We start from the raw sequence: 22,711 nt of genomic DNA, 5'->3' as shown, positions 1-22,711 counted from the left end.
AATTCGGCAGCTTCAGCATAAAGACTCTCGACGGGACTAGTGTAGAAAGCTCCGGTCGCAATACGTAACCCCCTATGGTGCGTGGAGTTGAGATGGCGTAAGAGGATGGCCGAGCAGACGAGTAGACGAGGCTCCCATAATCCAGCTTTGATCGGACTATGGACCGATACAAGCGAAGCAGGACAGTGCGATCCGCTCCCCAAGATGAACCACTAAGAACTCTGAGGACATTAAGGGAACGTGTACAACGGGCAACCAAATAAGAGACGTGCAGAGACCAACAAAGTTTCCTGTCCAGTGTGAGCCCTAGAAACTTAGTTGTTTCCACGAATGGGAGAACAATGGGACCGAGATGTAAGGATGGCGGAAGGAACGCTTTATATCGCCCAAAGTTGATGCACACTGTCTTCACTTCAGAGAACTGGAAGCCATTTGCCACACTCCATGAGTATAGGCTGTCTAGACAATGCTGAAGGCAGCGCTCCAGGAGGCATGTTCGCTGGGCACTGCAGTAGATCGCGAAGTCATCGACAAAAAGAGAGCCTGAGACATTAGGTGGAATGCAATCCGTAATTGGATTGATCGCTATGGCAAAAAGGGCTACGCTCAGGACGGAGCCCTGAGGCACTCTGTTCTCCTGGAGGAAGACGTCGGACAATACGGAACCCACACATACCCTAAACTTGCGATCTAGAATCAATAAAAAGGGGCAGGTAGACCCCACCTGTGCATAGTGCGGAGGATACCTCCTCTCCAACAGGTATCATAAGCCTTCTCCAAATCGAGAAACACGGCGACCGTTTGGCGCTTTCGCAAAAAGTTGTTCATGATGAATGTCGACAAGGTCACAAGGTGGTCAACAGCGGAGCGGCGGCGACGAAAGCCGCATTGAACATTGGTAAGTAGCCGTCGAGATTCAAGAATCCAAACTAACCGAGCGTTAACCATGCGCTCCATCACCTTACAGACACAGCTTGTAAGAGAAATGGGGCGGTAACTAGAAGGAAGGTGTCTATCCTTCCCGGGTTTGGGTATAGGAACAACGATGGCGTCACGCCAACGCATGGGGACCTGACCTTCGGTCCAGACGCGATTGTAGGTATGAAGAAGGAAGCTTTTGACCGCCGGAGAAAGGTGTGCCAGCATCTGAACGTGAATGGTATCTGGCTCCGGAGCAGAGGACCGGGACAGTGCAAGTGCACGTTCGAGTTCCCGCATAGTAAAGGGGGCATTTATAATTTTTTAGATTCAGTGAGTGGAAGGAAGGTCGCCGAGCCTCTTCTGCCTCTTTCCTGGGAAGGAAGGCAGGGTGGTAATGGGCGGAGCTTGAAAACTCCGCGAAAATGCGGCCGAAGGCGTTGGAGATATCCACAGGATCAACAAGGACCTCATTACCTGAAGTCAGGCCAGGTACCGAGGAGTGGGCCTTAATGCCCGACAGCCGGCGCAGGCCACCCCAGACGACAGAAGAGGGAGTAAAACTGTTAAAGGAGCTGGTGAAAGGGGCCCAACAAGCTTTTTTGCTGTCTTTTATGACTCTACAGCATTGCGCTCGGAGTCGTTTGTATCCAATACAATTCGCCAACGTAGGATGGCGGCGAAAGGTGTGTAAAGCACGTCGTCGAGCACGGATAGCGTCTCGACAAGCCTCATTCCAACAGGGGACGGAAACGCAACGTGAAGAAGAGGTAGTACGAGGAATGGAACGTTCGGCAGCATTGATGATAACAGCCGTGAGGTATTCGACCTGACTGTCACAACTGAGAAAATCGTGGTCCAGAAAGGTCGCCAGGGAGGAGTAAAGTCCCCAGTCACCTTTCGGTATGTTCCAGCTCGAAGGACGTGGGGATGGGGTGTGGTGCAGGAGACGAACGACACAGGGGAAGTGGTCGCTCGAATAGGTGTCAGAAAGGACATACCACTCGAACCAGAGTGGTAGAACAGATCGAGAGGTCCAAGTGGGAGTAGGTGTGAGTAGAGTCCAAGAGGAAAGTCGGGGCGCCAGTATTGAGGCAGACAAGATTGAGATGGTTGAAGACATCCGCCAAGAGGGAGCCTCTCTGACAGGATGCAGGAGAGCCCCAAAGGGGATGATGGGCATTGAAGTCGCCAAACAATAAAAACGGCGGAGGAAGCTGAACAATCAGGTGCATCATGTCAGCCCGACTAACTGTGGATGACGATGGAGTGTAGACGGTACAAACAGAAAAAGTAAAGGCAGAAAGAGTAATACGGACAGCTATTGCTTGGAGTGGGATGGTCAATGGGATGGGATGGTAATAGACATCGTCCCGAACGAGCAACATGACCCCACCATGAGCTGGAATACCGTCCACAGGGGGGAGGTCAGACCGCTCTGAGGTATAGTGGGTAAAAGCAATACGGTCAGTTGGGTGCAACTTGGTTTCCTGGAGACCAAGGACGAGCGGACAAGGCAGGCAGAGGAGCAGTTGTAATTCCTCCCGATTAGATCGAATACCTCTTAAGTTCCAATGTAACAAAGCCATCGCTAGTCAGAAAAGAGGGGGAACGAAACGGATGAAGAGCTGGTCACCTCGACAGCTGTGGAGGGCCAGGTTTCGAGGAAACAACGCTACAACCGGCGGGAGGCGGATCCTGTTCCATCGAGTCGTCGCCAGAGGCTGCCGCTTTCCCGGGTTGCGTAGGAGGGGCAGCATCATTCGCCGACGAGAGGCCAGCTGAGCGCCTGGCAGCAGAGCGTCCCGGCGAAACTGAGGACGGCCGGGAGCAGCGACTCACGGATGGAGCGTCAGACGAAACACGCCAGGGTGGAGAGGGGGATAAAGATTTCTTCTTGGTGGCCTTCTTGGAAGTCCGATGAGGCATGGGGATGGTGGGCTGGACCCGAAGAAGGTCCTCACGCGCGGGGTTCGTTTTGGAATGCCGGACCTCGTAAGCCGGGGTCCGGAACGTTTCCCCAATGGACGCCTGAGAAGAGGATCGCTTCTCAGGCGGCGGAGGGGGAGGAGGAGGAACAGTGGCCCCTGGAGCTGAGGGAGCAGGGGCCGCGAGGGAGGAGGATTTGGTAGGGAGTGATTTGGGAGGTGGGGGCATAGACACCGGATGGGGTGAGGAGGTGGAGGGGGGACAGAATAGGGGTGAGGATACTGTGGAAGGAGTGGCCACGACTGAGGCAAACGAAGTTGTCAACGTCACGGAATTGAGGCGGTCATACTTCTTCCTGGCCTCAGAGTAAGAGAGACGATCCAAAGTTTTTAATTCTTGAATCTTCTTCTCCTTCTGATACGCGGGGCAGCCTAAAGATCTAGGCGAGTGGATGCCAGGACAATTGACGCACCGAGGTGGTGGGGTGCATGTATGTTCCTCACGAAGAGGACGTCCGCAATCGCCACAAAGGGTTCAGCCTCACACCGTGACGACATGTGCCCAAAGCGCAAACACCGAAAGCAGCACATAGGAGGCGGGACGTAAGGTCGCACGTCGCACAGGTAGCACATCACCTTTACCTTCTCTGGGAGAACGTTCCCTTCGAAAGCGAGGATAAAGGCTCGGTGTTGATGCGATGGTCTTTGGGACCGCGCTGAACTCGCCGGACGAAATGCACGCCTCGGCGCTCCAGGTTGGCCCTGAGCTCCTCATCAGATTGCAGCGGGAGGTCCCGATGAAAAATAACCCCCTGCGTCCTATTCAGTGCCAGATGCGGGACAATGGACACTGGGATGTCCTCTAGTCGGTCGCACGCCTGGAGCGCCGCCGACTGTGTGGCGGAGGCGGTCTTAATAAGAACAGACCCAGAACGCATTTTACTGAGAGCCTCGATTTCCCCGAAGATGTCCTCGATGTGCTGGACAAAGAACATGGGCTTGGAGGTGGCAAATGTCCCCCCATCGGTCCGAGAACAGACTAAATAGCGGGGGAAGTACTTCGCCCCAAGCCGGCGGGCCTGTCCTTCCTCCCAGGGAGTGGCCAAGGGGGAAAGGGCAGGAGAACCAGAACCAGAGACAGTACCTTTCCTTTTAAAAGACTCGGCCGAAGAGCGACCTGATACATGTTGACGTTTCATCTGCGAAACGTCCGCCCCGATACCACCCACTCCGACCAGGGGCTCTCCCCACAGGCGCCACCCAGCCTCAGCAAGGGCCACTTGGCAGGATGACCATTGCCGGGAGTCCCGATGCCCCAAGGAGACGGGCATCTACTCCTTGGCCGACGTGGGGAGCGTGCAGCTCAGGTATCGGCAGTACGATCCCTGTGTTGTCAGGGGGCTACAACATAGAGGGTACATGACGACCCCACCACAACGGGCTGGCTACCGTGCTGGATTTCGGGTGCCATGGAAAGTCCATCATGATCGTTGGTGCTGATGGGGACGCACTATGGGCGTAAGTTGTGTAACCCATCAGACGTTTAGGCCCAATTTGGGGTATAGTGGGTGTGGTTATAACGCCGTTACAATGCTGAGTGCCAAGATCTTAGTGCACTGAGGACCAGTGATACACCAAGTAAGGCGTCCTTCCCCAAAAGGCTCGTACTTCTGTAGAATTTTGAAAAAAGGAGGTCAAACCCCAAGGGGGACCATCACATGATGGAATGCCAAAACTGTTGAAACTCCTTTTAGTCGCCTCTTACGACAGGCAGGAATACCGCGGGCCTATTTTAACCCCAGACCCGCAGGGGGTCCTCCTCCTCCGTTGGATGTGGGATAGGAATAATCACTGCTGCTCTCTATATGGGGGGGTGACTTACCAAACACTGCCTACAGGGAGGTGGCGCACTGGACTACCACATGCGTGCCTTCTCGGATTCCTGTAAAACATACATCTCGTGGAGGAAAACAGAAACTGAACCATACAAAAAAAAAGAAAAGAAAAAAAAAGCGAAGGCGATGGATATAACGAGTGTAAGAGAAGGAATCGTAGCGGATCGCAGGAAACCAAAGAGAATACTCAGTACCTACCTCTCCCCCACCCCTCCCCCCACATCGACCCGTCCCCTCACATGCTCCACCGGCTGGCATCAAACGCTAAATGAATAATTATTGTTAAGTGAATTGATATAGGTTCGGGGCATACATACACATGAAAACATACTTACGACTACTACAACATGACTTGGCGATCTTCTCTACCAGCCCTGAATAGTCTGGAAACGCTACCAAGTGTGGTCTGTGACCGCCTAGACATTAAAGCAGTTATACTGGATCAATTACATGAAACTTTTTTCTGTCAGAACGAGTCAGCGGAGACTATTAAGCTTTTACTGAGCGAGATTGTAGGCGAACGTTTAAGGATTCTGTTGATACAACGCCGCAGAAGTTACAACTGTGACCGTCTGACGCTAGCAAAGTTATTGTGATGTAGAAAGTGCAGGTCAGCACTAGTTAGCAGAATGGAAGTTCTAAAATCTATAGAAAATAACTAGAATAAAATAGGTGTACACAGAACTTTCTTACTTAGAATGAAGAGGCAACCAATCAACTATTTTACCATTTCAGTCTAGCTGGACAAAAACGACAGCGCACTCCTCCTTACAGACACCAAATACAAGGGACACGCAGCAAACTAAAAACCAGATCTAATCTGTCCACACATGTTGCAGTCTTTCACGTGGATATAGTGTAAATGCACTGCAGAAGTCGAACTCGGCCTTGGTCTAGTCTGCAGTGTTTGGGAACACAGCACTGCTTTCTGGATGGGCACTGCACGTGTAACGGGCGTCAACACATATTTCATCGAGGCAATGTGGATAATCTCTGTGGCTACACCGACACATTTGTCTCCACATCTAGTGCGCATAGATTCTCCCCAACATAGAAGACACTGCGAGGAATGACTTAGCAGTCCATTGTTCTAGAGCAAAGTAGTCCCATCTGTATTCACATAAGTTTGCGAACCCTAACGACTAGAAGAGACATCGACGCACAAAGATTGTTCGTTACCGTACGATGAAAATAACAAGAGAACATTTCCAACTGTCAATAATAAATCCATTTTTCTAGAGTAAAGTAGCTCCATCTCTATTCACAAAAGTTTGCAAACGCTAACAACTGGAAAACACATCGAATTACAAAGATCTACGATAAAACTAACAAGAGAACATTTCCAAGTTTCAATAAACGACCTTAATGAAATTTGGTGTATATGTAGAGAGGGCAAAATAGTGCAATACGTATTTTTTTGTTTGTGCCCAACTTCCCTTTCAAGGGGTAAAACACACACCAAAATGTAATTAAGAGGGAATATCTTCGAAATAATGATATATAAAAAATAGTTTTCATATAAAAGTTGGTATGTAGTTAATGTTCTTGATGATCAACTTTTGTAATAATCTGAAATTTTGCAAAATACCACCCTACCACTAATTAATTTTGAGAAATGAAAACTTTTGTTACGAAGTAAAGTAACTTTCGATGTTAGAAGAACTTTGTGAGAAGCTTTCCACATTTTTTTCTGTCGAATGATTTTGACGTCAGTCTCCATTTGAGAAACAATGCAGTCAAGCCGCAGTCACTGTTATAAAACCAATTCTCTATGCCAAGGCTTACCAATGTACTGAAATATGCCCGATTCAAATCAGAAAATTTAAAGGATCACCCATGGCAATTGGAAAGTCTGCTGAATTTTGTTTTATATTTTCTCCGTTGTGTATGAAGAAAATTCTTTCATTTTATGTGCATGGTGAAAAAAACATTATGTTTTACGCATTTCCTTACAGATTATCATTTTTGTAATTATTTTCTATCAGACTTATAAGTTAGATATTATATTCAGTAAGCAAAATACACTTATGTGAAGCAGGAAACTAAGAAAAATTAATGTTAAACGTAAAATAACAACTTAAAATATAAAACAAATACAAGTAAAATGAATAACTAGAATAGAACCGAATATTAATTAGGTATTCTGAAAGTAATCTGACATCACATTGTGTACAGCATTTTCCAAAAATGGTATTTCGAGAAACCAGCTTTATTGTGCAGGGTTTTGTATGGCTGGAAAGTTTTTTAATTTATATTGTAACAAAAATTTTTCATTTTAAAATTTAATTAATAGTAGTGGGGTATTTACAGAATTTCAAATTATCACAGAAGTTGATTAGGCGGTTTGAAGAATGTTACTTATACATCAACTTTTATATGAAAAACATTTTTATATATCATCGTTTCGAATATACTCCCTCTAAATCTAAATTGTCAAATTACTTTCTGGGGTGTTTTTTACCCCTTAAAAGTGAAATTTACCACAAACATGTAACACGCATTGCACTTTCTGCCTCCGATATACATCCGACAAGTTTAATCAAGATCCTTTATAGACACCTGGAAACGTTCTCTGGTAGGCAAATATCCGGATTTCTGTTGTCCAACGAAGTCAGATTTGTCTTGGGGAAGATGGAGATGACAGATAATAAACTGGGCGGTTGTCGAAGATACCACTTGGTACGATTATGTGGTGAGTTGTGTACTAAGGACACCATTCTGACGTTTTCACAAACTGGTTTTAAAAATGATGATATAGTGAACTTGTAGAGATTACTGGACAGTATCAAACAGTTGGTTGTTTCTAACTGTTAGCATTTATTTTTTTATTTATGACTGTCTCACTATAGCCTTTATGCAACTGGTAGCGGGTCAAGGAATATACATCTGATATTAGAATAAGAAAAGCATATTGCTGACCGCCAACAATAGACAACAGAGAAGCAGTGTTAGAATTGCTAACTTCTGTTGTATTTCGTCGTGAGTCCCACTGCTAAGTGTCGCTCCAGTATGCCGCATTGATGATTCGACTGATATTTGAACACAGTATAACAGAAACAAAGCTAAAAATGAAATCCAGAGTCTATGTCGCGATGAAACACACAATAAAAAAATTCAGTGTGGAAAATTTTAAAGATACCTCGTAGCGCACAATATAGTGGGCTTAGTTGTGCAACTTTCCTGGTGATAATCACTAATAAAATAACGCCTGTGGCTACAGTTGTTAGAATTCTTACGTTCGGTCATTCATAACCCAAGTCATTAATGTACCATTGATTGACAAGCCGTGGTGCTGCAGTAAGAGAAAAACACTATGTGCTCAAAAGTATCCAGACACTCACAAAAACAGACGTCTTACATATTAGGTGCATTTTGCTGCCACCTGCTGCCAGGTACTCCATATCAGCGATCTCAGTAGTCATTAGACATCGTGAAAGGGCAAAATGGGGTGCTCCGGAACACTAATGGACTTCGAACGTAGTCGCTTGTGTCATAAGTCAGTACGCGAGATCTCCACACTCCTAAGCATCTCTAGGTCCACTGTTTCCGACGTGTCAGTGAAGTGGAGACGTGAAGGCATTAGTACAGCACAAAAGCGTACAGGTCGACCTCATCTGTTGACTAATAGAGACCGCCGACAGTTGAAGAGGGTCGTAATGTGTAATAGGCAGACATCCATCCAGACCATTACACAGGAATTCCAAACTGCATCAGGATCCACTGCAAGTACTATGACAGTTAGGCGGGACGTGAGAAAACTTGGATTTCATGGTCGAGCTGCTGCTCATAAGCCACACATCGCGTCGGTAAACGTCAACGTCACTTCGTTTGGTGTAAGGAGAGTAAACGTTGGACAACTGAACAGCGGAAAAACGTTGTGTGGAGTGACGAATCACGGTACACAATGTGTCTATCCGATGGCAGGGTGTGGGTATGGCGATAGAGCGGTGAACGTCAGCTGCCAGCGTGTGTAGTGCCAACAGTAAAATTCGGAGGCGGTGGTGTTATGGTGTGGTCGTGTTTTTCATGGTGGGGGCTTGCACCCCTTAGTGTTTTGCGTGGTACTATCACAGCACAGGCTTACAGTGATGTTTTAAGCGCCTGCTTGCTTCGCACTGTTGAAGAGGAATTCGGGGATGGCGATTGCATCTTTGAACACTATCGAGCACCTGTTCATAATGCACGGCCTGTGGCGGAGTGGTTACACGATAATAACATCCCTGTAGTGGACTGATCTGCCCAAAGTCCTGACCTGAATCCAATACAACACCTTTGGGATGTTTTGGAAAGCCGACTTCGTGCCAGGCCTCACCGTCCGACATCGATACCTCTCCTCAGTGGAGCACTGCGTGAAGAATGGACTGCCGTTCCCCAAGAAATCTTCCAGCACTTGATTGAACGTATGCCTGCGAGAGTGGATGCTGTCATCGAGGGCCAACGCCATATTGAATTTCAGCATTACCGATGGAGGGCGCCACGAACTTGTAAATCATTTTCAGCCAGGTGTCCGGGTTCTTTTGATCACATTGTTTACTACATTTCAAGGAAGAGACATTATAGGTCTCATACAAGTGAAAATAACTCCACAGACAAACATTTTCAGAAGTTAATCAGGGATATCTTCCGTGTAATTTGGTGTAAGGGACGCACGGTCTCCGAAGACTAATCATAGTGCATAGTGCATTTCTTTCGGGTTCCTGCCGCAGTCAGCTATCTGTATCGCACTGAAAATAATGTACAACAACGCAGATGTCGCGGTACGCGCTACGCGCCTTGATGCATTTACCTCATTGCCTTGGATTTGCTTATCCCGGCAATGTTAGTTATGCTCAGTGATACACAGCAATGTGGACTGATTGCCTAATGAAGAGTTGGCCGATACCCACTAGTGAGTGGGTCCATTGAACGCAATGGGAGAGCGACTCAACGATGCTGTGTTGAGTCGTCCCTGAGGCGATGGCAACCACATCACAGTTACAATTTTACGTCTGGGGGGTTGTTGAGCTGCTCCGTGTAGTGTGTCGTGTAGTGTACCTTTTGATTATTAGAAATTACGGGCTTCTTCGCTGTTGTGAAGGTGTTTTCACAGGAACAAGGATGATTGCGGAAACATACCGAAAAAACCAAAATTACACTATTACTCTGTAAAGCACCAACGGAGGCCGTGGGACACCCGCACAGAAATACCTAGGAGGTATCCCTGAACAACCACTAGAAGTTAGTTTGTCGAGTTATAGTTCACAATGTAACATCTGAACTATAAAATTTTACGGTAAATTTTATCTACTTCCTTGAAGTAGCCATATCTTGTCATCGCCCCCCCAAAAAAATCCTAAAAATCTGAAATTTTTTATGGAAGCAAAACTAAATAAAAACTGATGTAAGTGCATCAAATCCATACTTACTAGGTTATAATTAAAGTGCAATGACTGTTTGTGCTGGAATTATCGTGTGGCAGCGAATTTGGTAAATGTGTTATGCGTTGATGTGAAACCGATTTAGACTGGAAAAAAATTGATTCCAATTTTGGCCACCAGGTGCAAATCTGGCCTTCACTCTGTGTGTATGACTGTTATGACATCCTCGCTGTCATCTGACTAGCCATTACGTGATGAACAATATGGATATCGAGAAGAGAGACCGAGCACTCTTCGTGGAAATGCTTTATGTGAACGGCGGCGAATAAAATTCTGCATTGAGAGAATTTTGCCGCCTGAAAGGCCTGACGAGAGGTCCGATGTTATTAAATGTTTTAAAGAAGTTGTCATTGAAATTCGAAAACATGGGTGAGCTTTCTGAAGCGCCTGGAAAAGAAAGTCATCGTATCCTAGTGGAAGTTATTGACGAGGTTGCTGTTACTGTGACTGACCACCCAGCATGTTCATGCAGTGTAACGAGAACTTTCCATCCCATGGCCAATAGTATGGGAAGTTTTCTGATCTACACTCCTGGAAATTGAAATAAGAACACCGTGAATTCATTGTCTCAGGAAGGGGAAACTTTATTGACACATTCCTGGGGTCAGATACATCACATGATCACACTGACAGAACCATAGGCACATAGACACAGGCAACAGAGCATGCACAATGTCGGCACTAGTACAGTGTATATCCACCTTTCGCAGCAATGCAGGCTGCTATTCTCCCATGGAGACGATCGTAGAGATGCTGGATGTAGTCTTGTGGAACGGCTTGCTATGCCATTTCCACCTGGCGCCTCAGTTGGACCAGCGTTCGTGCTGGACGTGCAGACCGCGTGAGACGACGCTTCATCCAGTCCCAAACATGCTCAATGGGGGACAGATCCGGAGATCTTGCTGGCCAGGGTAGCTGACTTACACCTTCTAGAGCACGTTGGGTGGCACGGGATACATGCGGACGTGCATTGTCCTGTTGAAACAGCAAGTTCCCTTGCCGGTCTAGGAATGGTAGAACGATGGGATCGATGACGGTTTGGATGTACCGTGCACTATTCAGTGTCCCCTCGACGATCACCAGTGGTGTACGGCCAGTTTAGGAGATCGCTCCCCACACCATGATGCCGGGTGTTGGCCCTGTGTGCCTCGGTCGTATGCAGTCCTCATTGTGGCGCTCACCTGCACGACGCCAAACACGCATACGACCATCATTGGCACCAAGGCAGAAACGACTCTCATCGCTGAAGACGACACGTCTCCATTCGTCCCTCCATTCACGCCTGTCGCGACACCACTGGAGGCGGGCTGCACGATGTTGGGGCGTGAGCGGAAGACGGCCTAACGGTGTGCGGGACCGTAGCCCACCTTCATGGAGACGGTTGCGAATGGTCCTCGCCGATACCCCAGGAGCAACAGTGTCCCTAATTTGCTGGGAAGTGGCGGTGCGGTCCCCTACGGCACTGCGTAGGATCCTACGGTCTTGGCGTGCATCCGTGCGTCGCTACGGTCCGGTCCCAGGTCGACGGGCACGTGCACCTTCCGCCGACCACTGGCGACAACATCGATGTACTGTGGAGACCTCACGCCCCACGTGTTGAGCAATTCGGCGGTACGTCCATCCGGCCTCCCGCATGCCCACTATACGCCCTCGCTCAAAGTCCGTCAACTGCACATACGGTTCACGTCCACGCTGTCGCGGCATGCTACCAGTGTTAAAGACTGCGATGGAGCTCCGTATGCCACGGCAAACTGGCTGACACTGACGGCGGCGGTGCACAAATGCTGCGCAGCTAGCGCCATTCGACGGCCAACACCGCGGTTCCTGGTGTGTCCGCTGTGCCGTGCGTGTGATCATTGCTTGTACAGCCCTCTCGCAGTGTCCGGAGCAAGTATGGTGGGTCTGACACACCGGTGTCAATGTGTTCTTTTTTCCATTTCCAGGAGTGTATATTACACTGACACCCGTACAAGCTCCGGACGGTGTATCGTGACCTGGAGCAACGTGCTGAAGTTGCTCTTCGGTTTCTGACACTGGTCGAAGTTGATGACATGTGGCCGGGTAGTATTCTGTGGAGCGACGAGACACATTTTACGCTACATGGTGCAATGAATACACAGACTTGCTGAACTTTGGGGTACTGTTGAACATCGTGTTGTGCACGAAGAGTCATTGCACTCACCGAATGTGACTGTTTCGTGTGGATTAACAAGCACTCTTATAGCCGTTTCGTTCTTCTTTGAAGAGAATACGTGCAGAGGGCCTCTCAAGTCTGAACGCTATCGAGATATCCTTGTAGAGCATTTGATTCCTGCTGTGGAAGAGCGCAACACTCTGGGAACCACTGCTTTAATGAAAGATGGGCCAACGCCTCATGTCGTACAGCCACTGAAAGATCTGTTTAATGTTACCTTCCATGAATGTGTTATCTCCCAATGTTGTACAGAAGCACGGCCTGCAAGATCACCTGGTCAGAATCCACTTCACTTTCTGGTCTGGGGGTATCTAAGGTTTAGAAGGGACACTTTCGGGTCATTATCGTGGATTCACGTTACTCAGATTCCACCGGAAATCAAAAAATGGTTCAAATGGTTCTGAGCACTATGGGACTTAACTCCTGTGGTCATCAGTCCCCTATAACTTAGAACTACTTAAACCTAACTAACCTAAGGACATCACAAACACCCATGCCCGAGGCAGGATTCGAACCTGCGCCAGCAGCGGTCGTGCGGTTCCAGACTGTAGCGCCTAGAACCGCTCGGCCACTCCGACCGTCCCACCGGAAATCCTGGGAGCAACTGAAGACCACGTCGTTTTACGAATGCAGCGCCTCGTCGACATCTCCCGTGCTGGTATTGAACAAACTGTGTAAACGTCGGTTAGTAATAAATTCAACATTATTTATTTCTCATTTTTTGATGTTTTTTGCCCACGCACCGTTGTTAAAACATTACATATAGAAATGTTTCTACAGTCTTTCTTGCATTAACAGCTGCACTTTTGCAGCTGGTGGCCAAAACTGGAACTAATTTTTTTCCGGCCTAAATCGGTTCTACATTAACTCATTAGAATATCTACTAAGTTTCGCTGTCATACGATAATTAAAGCCCACAGTGAACACCTGCGAGTAGCTGCACTACCTGGTAGCAATACATCTTATGTTATCCTACTAAATAAATGTTTAAATAATCAAAAGAGTATAGATCTTAGTTTTTCAGAAATGGCCTCCTAATTCCGTCCATTCTTGGCAGCTACTTGTAGGTCGCCTTTTACTGATAATTTGATAAAGATCAGTGTCCATCCAGACAAAAATCACAAGCAATGTTTTCAAATGGTTCAAATGGCTCTGAGCACTTTGGGACATAACTGCTGTGGTCATCAGTCCCCTAGACTTAGAACTACTTTAACCTAACTAACCTAAGGACATCACACACACCCATGCCCGAGGCAGGACTCGAACCTGCGACCGTAGCACCAGCGCTGTTCCCGACTGAAGCGCCTAGAACCGCTGAGCCACATCGGCCGTCCAATGTTTTTAGTTTGATAAGGAAGAATACATCACATGACACCGCTACGAACATTACGAATATTATATCAATTTTTCCACTCGTTTGTCTACGTGAAAACGCTTTTCAGATGCTCTTCAGGATCTTCATCACTTTAAATATCGTCATCATCATTAGTATGCAACAGTACTCTGCACTCCGTGGCTAACCTTTCTCTGTTTTAAAAACAATGAGGTTGCGCAAAAGAACGCCTCCCTTTACTTTTTTAAAAAATCGTGCAAGGAAAGCAATATGTAGCACATTTCACAGGAGAATGTAATAAGAATTTCCTTAAAACTCTATGGAAATTTACTAACTTCATGTAAACCAAATCATTACAAGATGGCCTGCCAGTATTATGTGGTAAAAAGAACACATATTCTTCTGTTGTTCGCACGTCCTCCCTCTCTTAACAGGTTCATTTTTCAAAGTGTCTCTTACATTCTCTGGTCAATAACCAGTTTCATTGAAAACTCTCAAATCATTCTTCTCTGACAGGATGATTTTCTGCGAAGACGTTGAAGTATTTCACGTGTAAGGTGTTTCTGCTGGTACTGTAGAGACTGAACAGCTTGGGCACCCTGAATTACATGGATACGTAAATTCTGGTAAAAACCGCGTAGCAGTTATCAAAATATATCTGTCATTACTTTCAGCTAATTTAGCAAGTGATTCCTGCTTCTCGTCCTTGCCTTCACTTTTCCTTTCTTGAACATATTATACATGAGATAAATTCCTAAGAAACTTAAATAATAGTAAAAGATAAATATAAACAAATAATAAACATACATAACTAATAGGTAATCAGTGTAGATTCTTGTAGTTGACACAGTCGCGCTTCTAAAGGCACGAGGGCAAATCTGTAGAAGTTGGGAGAGGAACGGCAAACGGGACAGGGGTTACACAGTGAGTGCTGTAGCTAGCCAGAAATCACTGTTAAGACGAACATTGAGTGGAGTATTCACACTATCACAGCTTGTTTCTGTAAATTATTCGTTTTTGGGGTCTACACTAAATTACAATTTTTTTCTTCGATGAGATATGTCTACCGTCAGGCACAAAACAATGGAGTCATTATTTGCAAAACCTAATACATCATGAACAAAAAGCTTGCTTTGAATAACGCGTACACCCTCTGAGTTATGCAAGCTTAAGGCCAAACTCAATAGCTACTGTTTCACAAGTGGAGCTCGCTAATATTATCTGCGGAACAGCATCTATTTTATTGCCACCTAGTAAGAGTCTTTCTTCCAGAACAGAAACACAGCTATGGAGTCATGAAGCAAGCGAGAGCACTTACATTGCCCACGCACCACGAGTGAAAGCGGACCACTCCAACCAAACAGTCGGATGCCCTACGATCAGCACCTTCGAGAGCGGGGACGACCCCCACTCCCACGGCCAATCGCACAAAATAACACTCGTTTAAAAAGCATCAACATGGAACACCTAACATGACGCTGACTATAAGAAAGCCCTGAATCATCTTGTTTTATTTTGTGATACAAACTGTACGCTGAAATCTTTTTGGCCCAAAGAAATTTTTGCGCCCGGGCAATCCGCTCGGATGCCACCCATCCTTACGCCCCTGGTTACGAGGGCCGCTCTAAAGACTCTGGGACTGTAAAGCTGAGTTAAAGTTGTCACGCGTTCTGTGTGCCACCATTCCTTGCATTGTCAGTCACCACTCGATCATCAAGCTATGTAGCTTTGCAGCCGTGTTCAGGAAAGACGAGGGGAACAATTTGATTTTTAAGAATGACGCACACAAATATGAAACAAACTACAAACAGGTCGACAAATACTCATCTACCAATAGAAAAAATCTACGTGCTTTGCGTCTGAGAGTCTCAAAGAGAACGCATGTAGGATTCCATATGTAACAAACTCGGCAGCTGCTCCGAACGGAACGAATACAGTTAAACGTCTGTGAGAACTGGAGCGTAATATGCAGACAGTACTCTTTAATTGTTATCTGTTAATTCGTGAAAAATATACCAGGCCATCTGAATATGTAAGTAGGCTGTTTAGGTTCTTATATTGGTAACGCCGCCGCCACGTAGCGCTCTCTGTATGAAAATCACTGGCTGTGCTGTGTGCAGTCTGTGGCTAGTTTGCATTGTTGTCTGCCATTGTAGTGTTGGGCAGCGGCAGCTGGATGTGAACAGCGCGTAGCGTTGTGCAGTTGGAGGTGAGCCGCCAGCAGTGGTGGATGTGGGGAGAGAAATGGCGGAGATCTGAAATTTGTAAGACTGGATGGCATATATATTATGATTATTAAGGTAAATACATTGTTTGTTCTCTATTAAAATCTTTCATTTGCTAACTATGCCTATCAGTAGTTAGTGCCTTCCGTAGTTTGAATCTTTTATTTAGCTGACAGTAGTGGCGCTCGCTGTATTGCAGTAGTTCGAGTAACGAAGATTTTTGTGAGGTAAGTGATTTGTGAAAGGTATAGGTTAATGTTAGTCAGGGCCATTCTTTTGTAGGGATTTTTGAAAGTCAGATTGCTAAAAAATATTGTGTGTCAGTTTAAGCACAGTCGCGTGTAATTGTTCAAAGTGGACGTTTCATATGCACTGAGGAGTTATGCGAGAAAAATACAGAAAGCATGCTTGAATAGGATTTTTTTGGTGGAAGCAAAGGTTGAAATAAGACGAAAGATCTATGGAATGAAGTTTTGGGTTGGACTGCAGTACCATATGTTACACTGAAAACAAACCCTGTCCTTTCCTTGTGTTATCCCACTATGTGTTTGTGTACCCTTGTGTATTTATGTTCTTCCTGTCTTTATGTGTTTATCTGATAAGAGATATGTTGTAGAATTTTTCTAATAATGTGTTATTTGCTTTGTAAAGATGTTTAGACATTATTTATCCTGTTTTGTTTTAATGCTTATGTGTAAAGTTGATGTTTCAAAAGTTATTCTGATCTTTTATGTATGTACTCATGTCATAATTCCTGTAACAGTGATGTATATGTTATTTCTATTCTTTTGTAAAACCTATATTACTACAAATGTTATCTGTATTGTTATATTTTAATGATGTATTTTGTACCTTTGTTATTGTATTTTTATGTTATAAAATTGTAATTGACGCCAGTTCATCAAATTAGGTAACTTGTAAGTTACATTTCACTGCACACGTTTCTGTTGGTCATAATAAATGCACCATATGTGAGAAGTTGGGACTGTTAGTGTTTGCACATGTGTTACTAATTCAGCAAGGGACTGGATAGCAGCATTGCTGGTTCTAGGGACATTTCAAAAAAAAATTTGTGAGTGCACAAGTGGTGGTTTATGGACTTGCTATATTCTCTGCAAGACTCTTCGATGGTGATTGTGCACCTGCCCAGTCGCAGCAGATGGCTGCTGGCCATCTCTACAAGGACTACAGTGGGTCTACACCTTTGACGACCCACCAATACAATTATTTCTACAAGGACTACAGTGGGTCTACACCTTTGCTGACTCACCAGTACCATTATCTCTACAAGGACTGCAATGGGTCTGCACCTCTGGTGGCCCACCAATACCATATTCTCTACCAGGACTACAGTGGGTCTGCTCTGTGATGACCTACCTACCAATATTCTTCAGAACTTCGAATGACTCTGCTGTGGGTTTGCTCTGTTGTGGCCCATTACCTGTCAGCATGTCAAGACTCAGCACTGTCTTTCCGTTGGAAGGACAACACTACTTCTTCAAGACTGCATGGAAATCCACTACTTCCGTGTGCATTTTCTTTTACTGCTCAGACTTTGAGAAAAACACTGCAATTTTACTGTAATGAACAATGTGGACTGTCTTTATGGACTGTGAAAAAATTTTAGCATTTGACCAACATTTTATCAATAAGTGTGTGCATTTGATATATTTGTTATTGTAATCATGAAAAATTTTATCAAATCATTATTGGCCACTGCCCAAAACAATTTGTAAAATTTTTTGTGGGGAGCATGGGGGCTATGTATGTAGGCTGTTTAGGTTCTTATATTGGTAACGCCGCTGCCACGTAGCGCTCTCTGTATGAAAATCACTGGCTGTGCTGTGTGCAGTCTGTGGCTAGTTTGCATTGTTGTCTGCCATTGTAGTGTTGGGCAGCGGCAGCTGGCTGTGAACAGCGCGTAGCGTTGCGCAGTTGGAGGTGAGCCGCCAGCAGTGGTGGATGTGGAGAGAGAAATGGCAGAGATCTGAAATTTGTAAGACTGGATGGCATATATATTATGATTATTAAGGTAAATACATTGTTTGTTCCCTATTAAAATCTTTCATTTGCTAACTATGCCTATCAGTAGTTAGTGCCTTTCGTAGTTTGAATCTTTTATTTAGCTGGCAGTAGTGGCGCTCGCTGTATTGCAGTAGTTCGAGTAACGAAGATTTTTGTGAGGTAAGTGATCTGTGAAAGGTATAGGTTAATGTTAGTCAGGGCCATTCTTTTGTAGGGATTTTTGAAAGTCAGATTGCGTTGCGCTAAAAAATATTGTGTGTTAGTTTAAGCACAGTCGTGTATAATTGTTCAAAGGGGACGTTTCAAATACAACTATTAAAGTTAAATTGTGCACTTTAGCAAAACTACCACAAGTGTAATTTATGACAAATTATAGCGTAAATGAACAGAACAAAACAGACGTATCAGTGGTTTTGAAGCCTTTTCTACACCTCTGACTAGATTACTGCGCTGCCTATATAAATTAAAGTGAGGGACGAATTTAGGACTGTTCGTTGTTATCTGCGCCAAACGCGAAGCAAATAAATGAATAACAGAACGCAAGAACTCGCTTCTGCATTAAGCGGCGGGAACTTCCAATACAGATCAGGACAGAGCAGCAGTCGAGGACTCATCGGTCCCCTATTGTTCCATAGACTGTCACTAATGAAATTCAGCCGGACGTGTGTGGGAGTACACCTGGGGCGCTTTAGAGAAACAACAGAAAATCCACGTACGGACGTTCAGACGGCAATGTGACTCTTCGGGCCTCCCAAACGCGAGTACAATGCCGTAATCACTGCGTCAGGAATAGTACAGACAACGACGTCATTCATTTTGTGGAGTAGCGACATGATATTTTATGGTCTGACGAAATAGCACTCAGATGGGTTTGCGTCAATCTGGCGGATGTTCGGTGAGCGGATTTACCCGTAAGATTACTTCACTGAAAGTCAGTGCAGGATTTGCGATGATCTATTCTTAGTTTTGCCTAACTGCGTATTTGAGATTTCAATTTACCAGTTATAGACTGCGACACTCAGATGTTTAGGACGGGTGGTAGGGACAGAGCATCGAGTGACATTATACTGAGTGCACTATCCGAAAATTACCTCGAGCAATTAAACAGAAAACCGACTCGTGGAGATAACATCTTGGACCTACTGATAACAAACAGACCCGAACTTTTCGACTCTGTAAGTGCAGAACAGGGAATCAGTGATCATAAGGCCGTTGCAGCATCCCTGAATATGGAAGTTAATAGGAATATAAAAAAAGGGAGGAAGGTTTATCTGTTTAGCAAGAGTAATAGAAGGCAGATTTCAGACTACCTAACAGATCAAAACGAAAATTTCTGTTCCGGCACTGACAGTGTTGAGTGTTTATGGAAAAAGTTCAAGGCAATCGTAATATGCGTTTTAGACAGGTACGTGGCGAGTAAAACTGTGAGGGACGGGAAAAACCCACCGTGGTACAACAACAAAGTTAGGAAACTACTGCGAAAGCAAAGAGAGCTTCACTCCAAGTTTAAACGCAGCCAAAACCTCTCAGACAAAGAGAAACTAAACTATGTCAAAGTTAGCGTAAGGAGGGCTATGCGTGAAGCGTTCAGTGAATTCGAAAGTAACATACTAGGTACCGACTTGACAGAAAATCCTAGGAAGTTCTGGTCTTACGTTAAATCAGTAAGTGGCTCGAAACAGCATCTCCAGACACTCCGGGATGATGATGGCATTGAAACAGAGGATGACAAGCGTAAAGCTGAAATACTAAACACCTTTTTCCAAAGCTGTTTCACAGAGGAAGACCGCACTGCAGTTCCTTCTCTAAATCTTCGCACAAACGAAAAAATGGCTGACATCCAAGGAATAGAAAAGCAACTGGAATCACTCAACACAGGAAAGTCCACTGGACCTGACGGGATACCAATTCGATTCTACACAGAGTACGCGAAAGAACTTGCCCCCCTTCTAACAGCCGTGTACCGCAAGTCTCTAGAGGAACGGAAGGTTCCAAATGATTGGAAAAGAGCACAGGTAGTCCCAGTCTTCAAGAAGGGTCGTCGAGCAGATGCGCAAAACTATAGACCTATATCTCTGACGTCGATCTGTTGTAGAATTTTAGAACATGTTTTTTGCTCGAGTATCATGTTGTTCTTGGAAACTCAGAATCTACTATGTAGGAATCAACATGGATTCCGGAAACAGCGATCGTGTGAGACCCAACTCGCTTTATTTGTTCATGAGACCCAGAAAATATTAGATACAGGGTCCCAGATAGATGCTCTTTTTCTTGACTTCCGGAAGGCGTTCGATACAGTTCCGCACTGTCGCCTGATAAACAAAGTAAGAGCCTACAGAATATAAGACCAGCTGTGTGGCTGGATTGAAGAGTTTTTAGCAAACAGAACACAGCATGTTGTTATCAATGGAGAGACGTCTACAGACGTTAAAGTAACCTCTGGCGTGCCACAGGGGAGTGTTATGGGACCATTGCTTTTCACAATATATATAAATGACCTAGTAGATAGTGTCGGAAGTTCCATGCGGCTTTTCGCGGTTGATGCTGTAATATACAGAGAAGTTGCAGCATTAAAAAATTGTAGCGAAATGCAGGAAGATCTGCAGCGGATAGGCACTTGGTGCAGGGAGTGGCAACTGACCCTTAACATAGACAAATGTAATGTATTGCGAATACATAGAAAGAAGGATCCTTTATTGTATGATTATATGATAGCGGAACAAACACTGGTAGCAGTTACATCTGTAAAATATCTGGGAGTATGCGTGCGGAACGATCTGAAGTGGAATGATCATATAAAATTAATTGTTGGTAAGGCGGGTACCAGGTTGAGATTCATTGGGAGAGTCCTTAGAAAAGGTAGTCCATCAACAAAGGAGGTGGCTTACAAAACACTCGTTCGACTCATACTTGAGTATTGCTCATCAGTGTGGGATCCGTACCAGATCGTGTTGACGGAGGAGATAGAGGAGATCCAAAGAAGAGCGGCGCGTTTCGTCACAGGGTTATTTGGTAACCGTGATAGCGTTACGGAGATGTTTAACGAACTCAAGTGGCAGACTCTGCAAGAGAGGCGCTCTGCATCGCGGTGTAGCTTGCTCGCCAGGTTTCGAGAGGGTGCGTTTCTGGATGAGGTATCGAATATATTGCTTCTCCCTACTTATACCTCCCGAGGAGATCACGAATGTAAAATTAGAGAGATTAGAGAGGCTTTCAGACAGTCGTTCTTCCCGCGAACCATACGCGACTGGAACAGGAAAGGGAGGTAATGACAGTGGCACGTAAAGTGCCCTCCGCCACACACCGTTGGGTGGCTTGCGGAGTATAAATGTAGATGTAGATGTAGATGTAGACCATTGAAGTCAATTATGGAGAACATCATTTACCCAGTAAAAGCAATAGCAAGTGGAGATAAGTGCCAGTACTACAGGGAAACTGAATATACGTTAGGTGACGACCAGTTTGGCATTAGGATAAGAAAATGTGTGAGAGAGGTAGTTCTGATTTAATGTTTGATAAAGTAAGCGACACTTAAGCGAAATGCCGACCTATAAAAAGGTTTCGGGAAGTAAGTGGTTGCATGATGTCTGAAATACGAATAAAAATAGTTATTCGCTGTTTAAGACAGTTTTAAGACTCGTTGCTGACAGTTTTATCTTTGAGTCTGAAGAAGAAACCGAAATCTTCTGACTTTAATGGACAGTATACCGAATACTGAATATGGGCAGAGGGTGAGCCGAAGATTGACGACAGTTTTGTGGAATATTGGAAATGAGAGTAACAACGAGCTTAACATCGGAACTGAGGGCCACGAAGTAGAGTGCCACCTTGTAAGAAAAATAACCGATTACTAAAAAGGGAAGTGGAAAACAACCAGCATTTGACACAGGAATTTTTGAGGATCCGCGTCAGGAGCTCTGCATATTATGGAAATGAATATGAAATATACGTGGTATAACAGACGGTTGTCGAAAGTTATGTGAACTGATAAGGTAAGAAATGTAGCGGTTCTTTGCTGAATCTGTGACGGCAAGAAAATTTGAAAACGTAAACACTGCAAAGGGGTAAGAGGGTATGTCATGTTTTCAGACACTGGAAATAAGTATGATAGTAGTACATGGAGTCGTAAAGTGCAATAATTACAGGGGAAATAGTAGTGGAATATACACAACAAATTATTCACTCTGAGAGTTTAGCGTAGGAGATGAATCATTGCGTACTTCATACATTGTGACACAGCTTGGAAAGGCAGACCATCTTTCCGTCCAACGATCCAGTTCACACACGAACTATTTATTTACGATTATGCATGCAGAATGTAATCAGACTCAGGATTCAGTACATCAGTATATGGAGGAAAGGGTTCAGATGGCCAAATGTTAATAGTAGTGAAATGAAATCCTAAGCGCTACTTGTTAGCTTCAGGTATTGTTTGAAACTAATATCAGATTTTCGTCGATATTAAGTGCAGTGCAGTATGTTTCCGTTTGAAAATTAACGGTTACAATCTTCTCTTCTAGAATTTTACATATAACGCGATCAGCTGTGAAATGCGTAATGGTAGTGACACACCAAAATGAAAATAGTAATCCGTTGTAGTTGCTATATATTTTATTAAAATCAAAAGCATTATAAAATCATAATCACAATAACACAAGAAACTGCCTTACAAGGCCAGATTACTTGGACAAGTAACAAATAAATTCCTTTAACCGTAACCAGACCCATAAAACTTGAAATTTGAACATGACTAGGTAAATATTCTCAGATAAAGCT

The sequence above is a fragment of the Schistocerca cancellata genome, chromosome 6 (genome assembly GCF_023864275.1).
Source record: "Schistocerca cancellata isolate TAMUIC-IGC-003103 chromosome 6, iqSchCanc2.1, whole genome shotgun sequence".
In the NCBI taxonomy this organism is placed as follows: Eukaryota; Metazoa; Arthropoda; class Insecta; order Orthoptera; family Acrididae; genus Schistocerca; species Schistocerca cancellata.
The sequence above is the reverse complement of the archived record's forward strand: the minus strand, read 5'-3'. Positions refer to the sequence as shown.